Below are 8,323 nucleotides of genomic sequence, written 5' to 3'. Positions count from 1 at the left end.
CAAGGGCCCCATCAAACATCAGAATCCGTTCGGATTCAGAGTCAGGCCCCTCCTCCGGGATTAGTTCCTCACAATCTTTCGATTTGAGAACCTCGATGTCCTCATCAGGGAATTCAAACTTCATCGGTTGATAATCCTCCATGGGTTGTTGGGCGAGGTAATCAGACAGTACACTCCCCTTGATTGCCTTTCTGAGAGGTATACTGAATATCGTATTTAGTCAAAATCATTTGCCATCTCGCAACCCGTCCGGTCAATGCTGGCTTCTCAATCATGTACTTGATTGGATCCATCTTGGAAATCCACAAAGTGGTATGAACCAGCATACACTGTCTCAGTCGGCGAGCAGCCTATGCCAAAGTACAGCAAGTTCTCTCGAGCAGTGAATATTTTGTTTCACAGTCGGTAAACTTTTTGCTAAGGTAAATTGCATACTCTTTTCGACCAGACTCGTCATGCTGCCCCAGTACGCACCCCATAGATCCCTCGAGGACTGTCAAGTACGAAATTAATGGTCGTCCTCCACAGGAGGCATCAGAATCAGAGGTTCCTGCAAATTCTTTTATTTTCTCAAATGCCGCTTGGCAATCATTATCCACCTGACCGTTTGATCTCCTTTTTTTTCAACAGCTTGAATGGGTTCACACCTGACTGTTAGATGAGATGTGAACCGTGAAATGCAGTTCAATCTACCTAAGAAACCACGAACCTCCTTTTCTGTTCTCGGTTCAGGCATTTCTTGTATTACTTTTTCCCCCTTTTTTTTAGCAGGATCAACCTCGATTACTCTTTCGCTCACAATAAGCCTCAGCAACTTACCGGACCGCACTCCGAAAGTGCACTTATTCGGATTCAACCTCAGTTTGAATTGTCTCAACTGGTCTAACAACTTAGCCAGATCTACCAGATGCCCCTCTTCTGTCTAGGACTTTGCTATCATGTCATCAACATAGCATTCGATTTCATGATGAATCATATCATGAAACAAAGTCACCATGGCTCTCTGATGCGTGGCACCGGCGTTCTTGAGACCGAATGGCATCACCTCTGCTCTTGACACTCGCCTTCAAGGCGGCCCTAACCTTTACTTCCTTTCAGACCTCTTCGGTGCCTGGATTAACAATCTCCACTCGCTTCTCATGCGGTTGAATCACCTTCTCCTCTTGTCTCAACAACCTGGCTAATCTTCCAGCAGATCACAATCTTCTTCGCCTTCTTCTTTGGCATGATAGATCGAATTGTCGAAGTCATACAAAGGTGTAACCAAATTGTTATCAATGAGATCCGGAGAATTATTTTTTGAAGTCGGAACGAGACAAACCAAAAGGAAGACAAATGAAAACAAACATTGCCATTTTTTATTTTTTAAACTGCAAAAATAAATGAAAAACAGGGAACACTGCTTTTAATGCGAAAAACATCCATTTATTAATGATGCAAAACATTTCAAAATGATGCATATGAGGTGGCCCTTACAATGGACCATTACGCTTCGGGCAAAACGTATGGCTTTCATGCAAACAGAATTGAAAATCAGAAATATTACTCTTCACGTAGAGTGACAGTGATGATCTTTGAGGCCTTCCAGTTCCCTGGTACGCACGATTTTATCCATGAGTCAAGTTCGCAGTCACTGCCAATCTCTTCACCCACCGCACAAGCATGACCTGGATCTAACATTCCAGCACTGATGAATGTGAACGGTTGACGACGTCCTCTGTTTTGCTCAGACGAGTCTTGGTCTGGCTGATAGCCAACCCCAAACATATCTGCTTTTACCACAATGTCTATGATCTTTCCCCAGCCTAGGACTTCTCCGTTCTTCACCACCTCCATGGCCTGTTTGTAAGAAGAAATGGACGACCTCTTCTTTTTCTCAGCACATATGGCCTTCTCCACCTTAACGCTCTCAACTGTCTGACTCGGTGTTTCACATTTTTCATCGTCCATTTCCACCTCCATCATTGTCTGAGTCATTTCCCTCATCATTACACACCCGTTTGTGGCGACAGCCGCACAACAATTATCACAACCAGGGAAAGCTCCACTCTTCATCAGATGTCTCTGGACCACAGACATTGGAGTTTTTAACTGATCCCCATTCACCAGCCCAATCGTCCTCCTATCCTCAGAAATTGCATTCACCCCCACCTGACCATGCGCGGGCATGGGATTAGTATTACCGTTTGGAGATTGTGCAAAATTGATGGCCTTGGAATCCACTAGGTCCTGGATAACATGCTTAAAAGCTTTACAATTCTCCACATTGTGTCCAGGGACACCAGAGTGGAATTCGCACTTGGCGTTCTCATCATAATTGACAGGCCTCTGATCTGGTCTCAACGGAGCCAACATCCTTGGCTGCACCAATCCAAGATCCTTCAACCTCTTCAACAGAAGAGCATACGTCATGGGTGGCTTATCAAACTGCCGATCTGTCTTCCCTTTTCTCACTTGGCACCCGACTTTCTGTGCTCTCTGTTGAGGTGGCTGTTGTTGCTGTTGTACAGATTGATTACCAGTAGTAATATTTACTGCAGCAGCATACGGGTGGTAACGATCCTTACCCCTTTTGGCATGCACATCGCTTGATTCACCCTCCTTCTTGTGCTGACCATTACCAGAGGGTTTCTTTACTCCAGACGACGGAGCATTTCCCTGTATTTCCCCCATTCTCAGCCAGTTTTCAATCCTCTCCACCTTCTCGGCGATTGCTTTCTGTCCCAAGGCGAACTCTTGCATGACACTGATCAGCTCACTCATCTTCTCTTTCATCTCGAGAATGTCAGCGTTAGGTGGATTCATCATTCCTAGTCAATCAAACATGTTAGAAACTGACACCTGCAAAACAGAAGACAGGTTATTATGACTCACGCATGAATGCAATGTCTATCCATATGAGGAACATTCTGTCCTTCGATCCTGGTTTCATTGAGCCGGATAATAATTTGACAATAATATTCTGACATCAGGATGTCTCTCAACCATAATCTCAATTGAGAATGTACCCTGAGTATGGATAGACATAGGTTAAATGCAGATGAATGCAAAATGGGAATGATGTAGATGCATGAATGCAATGCACTGTGCCATCCTCCAAGTCATCTGAACATCCACTGTACGGAAGCCCCGGTCTCTGAACGGATCACAACCATCTGAGGTACGGAGTAACCATAAATCCAACTCGGGAGTTCCGAAATAAACGAAATCGAAGGATATATCACCATCATCACTGGAAAACCACTGTTCTGATAGCAACAAAAACATCTATACCAACCCAGGGAATCCTGAAATAAATGGATCCCCACTGATAAATACCACGGACAGAACTCCGGCGTCTCAGCAATAAATATCCATAAATCCAACTCATAAATAGGACTCTGATCAAGAACTGAACCATTAATCACCATCAGAAAGTCACCATCAGAACATGCATCTGTAAGAATCAAACCCTCCCCTCACAGGTGAATTCTAATCAGGTCATCCTAAGGCGGATAATGGTCTCGATAATCGGACAAGATACTCAACGGGTTTTCCCTTTCGGGTGTGCCGCTGCAGCTCTCATAAGATCGTCTAAACCAAAGATCCGGGAAAGAACGGTCACCGAAGTCAACAGCTCAGATGAGGTAACCCAACCAAAGTGGAATACTCCACCCGGAAGAGCTCTCTCAAAAGAACCTCGTCCGGCTTATGGTATGTCACGTCGCAACAACATGCTGATCCAACATGTGAGGAAACGTGAGACCACGCTAATCCTAGGTGTATACTCGGGCCTGGGTTTTAGCCCCACTCAGAACACCCACCCCAAAATCAGAGGAACCAAACCTGTACAGAGTCCAACACAATGATAATATGATGCATGCAAACATCTATGCAAATATATACAATCACAGTATAATAATCATAAATGCCATAAATAAAGTAGCACAAGCAACCAAAACTATCCTAGATAGCACTAGGATTGACTCGCTTAGGGAAGATGGACCAGCAGAAGGTCAACTTCTATTTCCCCAGCAGAGTCGCCAGCTGTCGCAACGCGAAAAACAACCGGCGGAAAAAAACACAGAGCCACCACCGTGCGTTATTTATCCCAAAGGAGGGAGAGGAAACGCTCGAAGTAAACCTGGAAAGGAAATGGTCTTACGACCGGAGATTACAAGGATCGGGAGTCCGTTACGCAAGGGGAAGGTATTAGCACCCCTCACGTCCGTCGTACTCGACGGGATCCACGCTCAGAAGAATAGAATAAGGTTGCTAAATAACTGCTCAAAGAATGCACACACACTGGAATAAAACACAGATGGAAGAAGACGGAAGCGGACTCGGCAGGATGTCGCATCCTGGGCCTACGTAGTTTGTCAGACACAAACATCAGAGTCGACGTAGTTCGGGGAAAATGGGAACGGGCTCGATAGGATATCGCATCCTATGCCTACGTATCTCATCTGGTATGAGAATCAGAGCTACCGTAGTTCGGCTAACGCACGCCGAAACAAAACACAACACAAAGACGCTGAGACGTCAAAAGAAACTCGCAAATGGAAACAGACTGCCAATGGTTGGTCTTACGTCCGACTCCAAACAAAAGAAACACAAACAGGAAACCGAATGCCAATCGCTGGTCTTACATCAGACTCCAAACAACAAACACCAACAGGAAACCGAATGCCAATGGTTGGGCTTACATCAGACTCCAAACATACAACAAATAAGAAACGGAATGCCAATCGCTGGTCTTACATCCAACTCCTAACACACACAAAAAGGTTATCAAACAGACAAGCTGATAGGGAGTCTAGAACTCGAGCCTAATAGCTGTCAAGCAAACACACACACAAAAAAAAGAAAAGGTTGCCCGGAGAGATCTCGCACGATCTCCTGCCTACGTACCTCATCTGGTATGAGGATCAGGGCGACGTAGTTCCCCTTAATAGGGGAGAAACTTTCTCCTAACCAGATACCGGGAAAAAACAAACTAATAGGGAGACTGACTCGAGCCTAAAAGTTGTCATGCAATCCACAATAGTCCTAGGTTGAGGTTTCTAACATAACCTAACTCGCACAGGAAGCAAGCTAGCCTAAACAAACGCAAGCACACACACTATATGCAAACAAATGGCTCATACAAGGCTGGGCTTTAGTCAAGGGGTCAAATCAACCTCGACAAACAAGCCGGTTCTGTTATGGGTGTTTTGAGCTCTTAACCCTAACATTGAGAGTTAGGGTGAAGCAGATGAAATGGTAATGAGGATAAGACCTCATAGCTCTTATCTCTGGCTTGGGAGAGCTTGAATCAATGAAGGTGTGGGAGTCCAGAATGTGGGACTCTATTCCACATGACTGACACAACAAGATTTTGGGTTTTTATTCAAAGTGCATCAACACATGGTGTGAGCAAGATGAAAGACACAACTGAATAGCAGGGGATGGATTGCACATCCCTTCTATCTGCCAATGCCTCTTCACTTAGGAGGTCTTTATATGTACAAGGCACAAAGATAAACAAGCAAAAACATTGCCTCTTAAGGAGGGCTTCAGACAGGTGCCTGCCAACATAACATGACAGGTCTTCCAGACTACATGAAGAGTAGGAAGTTACCTAAGTGGTATGCCAACCACAAGCAAAGCAAAGTTCAAATGAACTTAAAGCAACTTAGGTACCTGTGAAAACAACTAAACAATCAGTACAGTATTCAGACAAATCAACAAAAAGTCCAACAGTGAGACAACCAATCATCAGACAACATCAATGCAAGGCATAAGATGCAAGCAAACTAAATTAATCCATCATCCATAAGACCTACAAAACAGCAAGGTTAGTCAACCGAAATAACTTGTATCTCAAATGATGAGATCAAATCAACCAATGTGGCTAATTGCTTGAAACCTGAAACACAAAGTCCAAAAGATGAGAATAAACCACTAGCTCAAAGGCTAGGGTCAAAGGTGGGGCAAAAAGTCAAAACAGAAGCTAAAACTCAACATGAATCACATTTACTCTATCATGAACATGTCCTAAAAAGGACCAAATCAAAATCATCAAGCAAGGTCATCATTCAACCAAGAGAAGGCAATGCACACAACATGATCATCAATTGGACATACAAGATGAGAAAATACATATTAAATTAGAAATGGCTCAAACAATTCTGGAAATTTTCATGAGCATTCAACACATCAAACATAATTAACATACCAAAAATTGTAAACAGAAGAGATCAATTGATATGGAAATGAAAATGATCAAATAGGACATCCAATTGTGTGACACACATTGTCACACCTAAAGTATATGTGTCCCAAACAGTGAAGACAATAGCAAAAAATGCCAAATAAAATCACAAGAATCCATCAACATGTTAAGAATCATCATGCAAAATTTCATGGCATTTGGATCATGTATGAGCATTTTACAATAGAATGAATGAAGCATGTCACATTTTGCATCATGATCAAATAACAATTCAACAGTCAAAATCCATACATGATAAAATCAGGAAAATCACATGATAAAATACTAGACATCTCAATGAACATTTGGCAAAAAATTGCATTCAATTTGGAGCTATTTTCAATTAGTTATGATTTTGGGAAGTTTGAAAAAAATATTGAATTAAAATGTGACATATGCATGATAATGCAGGGAAATGAAGTGAATTTGAAAAACGTCTCATGCTGGAATCGAAGTGAGGGCGCGCTGGGACCAGAGAAACCCTAGCGTTGGTACGCGTATGGTACGCGTACGGTTCAAAACACAGCATGCCATACGCGTATGGTACACGTACGGTGCGTGGTGGTTTCCACCGTCTTCTTCGCGAAGACGGTGGCGCTACAGTGATCATCACCAGAAATTTTTTCCAGAATTAGCCAAAATGTACATCATTCGAACCGTTATGCAATGAGGAACATGAATCCATCATCAAATCATGCTAATTCATCACAACAAATGTAGATCGAGCGAAAACAGTTTGATGCACGAAACTTTAATCAAGCATATCTCACTCAATAATCATCCATTTCACACGAATTTTAGCTCAGATTAACCAGCAAGCAAAGATCTACAAGATTATACACATAAAAACAAGAATTATGCTACTCGAAAATCTGACCTCTTGAAGAGCAGTTGTTGAATTCTGGTGATTCAAGGCTTGGCAAGCTGCAAATCCACTCCTGAGTTCTTGTTATGAAGCTTTGTGAAGAAATTGGAACTGGTAGTGGCTTAAATCTTGCTCAAATCTGAACTTCCATGTTTGTGTTCTTGAACTTGCACAGCACGATTCTGGTCCAAATTTGATGATCCAATGCTTGATCTGTACTAAATCAACACCAGAGAACAAGAATATGGAAGAAAAATGAAGGCTTATGTGGAAGAAATTTGAATTTTGGTTGAGAGAAAAAATGGAGGGAAGTTGATTTTAGATCTAGAAATGATGAATAATCCAAATTCTGTTATGATTATGTATATATACTCTGTGCTAATCACATTCTAATCAAAATTAAGCAAGGTTAATTGTGATTAAGTGAAAATAAGTTGTTATGCAAAAATTGGTTTTTTCACCCCATGCATGCAATCCTACGTGAACAGTAACCAATGGCCATGCATTTTCACTTAAAATCATCTTATGAACACAATGGCAATGGTATTTTGTCCATACAATGCACCAATTTTGAATTTGTAAATTTCCCTCCAAAAATGCACTTGAATTAGCACATGATCACATGATGAAATTTCATGCAATGCCATGAATAATTTGGAAAATATATGTCATGAGGAGCAAAGTGCAAAAAGAGGCACTCAATTTGGAGTTATGAGTCAAAAGTTATGGCGCCTTGAAGTTCCAAGCATACTTGATAATCATTTGGCCATATCTCCTCAACCATTCATCATAAATTCATGATCTTGGACTTTTTGGAAATGGGAGAGAGAGATCTTCAACTTTCATGTTGGACAAAATTTCATTTGAAACGTATTTGATGATGTAAGATCAAGTTGAATTTGGACCAAAAACTTTCCATTTTTGGAAACTTCCAATTACAGGTCACTTTCCATTTTTGGAAACTTTTGCACTGACCTCAAATTCTTCCAGATACACATTTGACATGATGAATAAGCCTCTTTGGGACCTGAATGAGATGTTGAAACTCATTTCTCCACCTCCTAGCCCTCAGTTGACTTTCTGTTGACTTTTTAGGTCCTAAGATGACTTAGAAGGGCTCTGATCAGCTTGAGCCTCAACCACTTGAGGGATTGGCTCCAAAATGAAACCCTAGCTTATATAAGCTCAACATGATAATAATATGATCCTCATCCAATAAATAACAT

The sequence above is a fragment of the Lathyrus oleraceus genome, chromosome 7, assembly GCF_024323335.1.
Source record: "Lathyrus oleraceus cultivar Zhongwan6 chromosome 7, CAAS_Psat_ZW6_1.0, whole genome shotgun sequence".
Lineage (NCBI taxonomy): Eukaryota > Viridiplantae > Streptophyta > Magnoliopsida > Fabales > Fabaceae > Lathyrus > Lathyrus oleraceus.
This window is presented reverse-complemented; position numbering follows the sequence as displayed.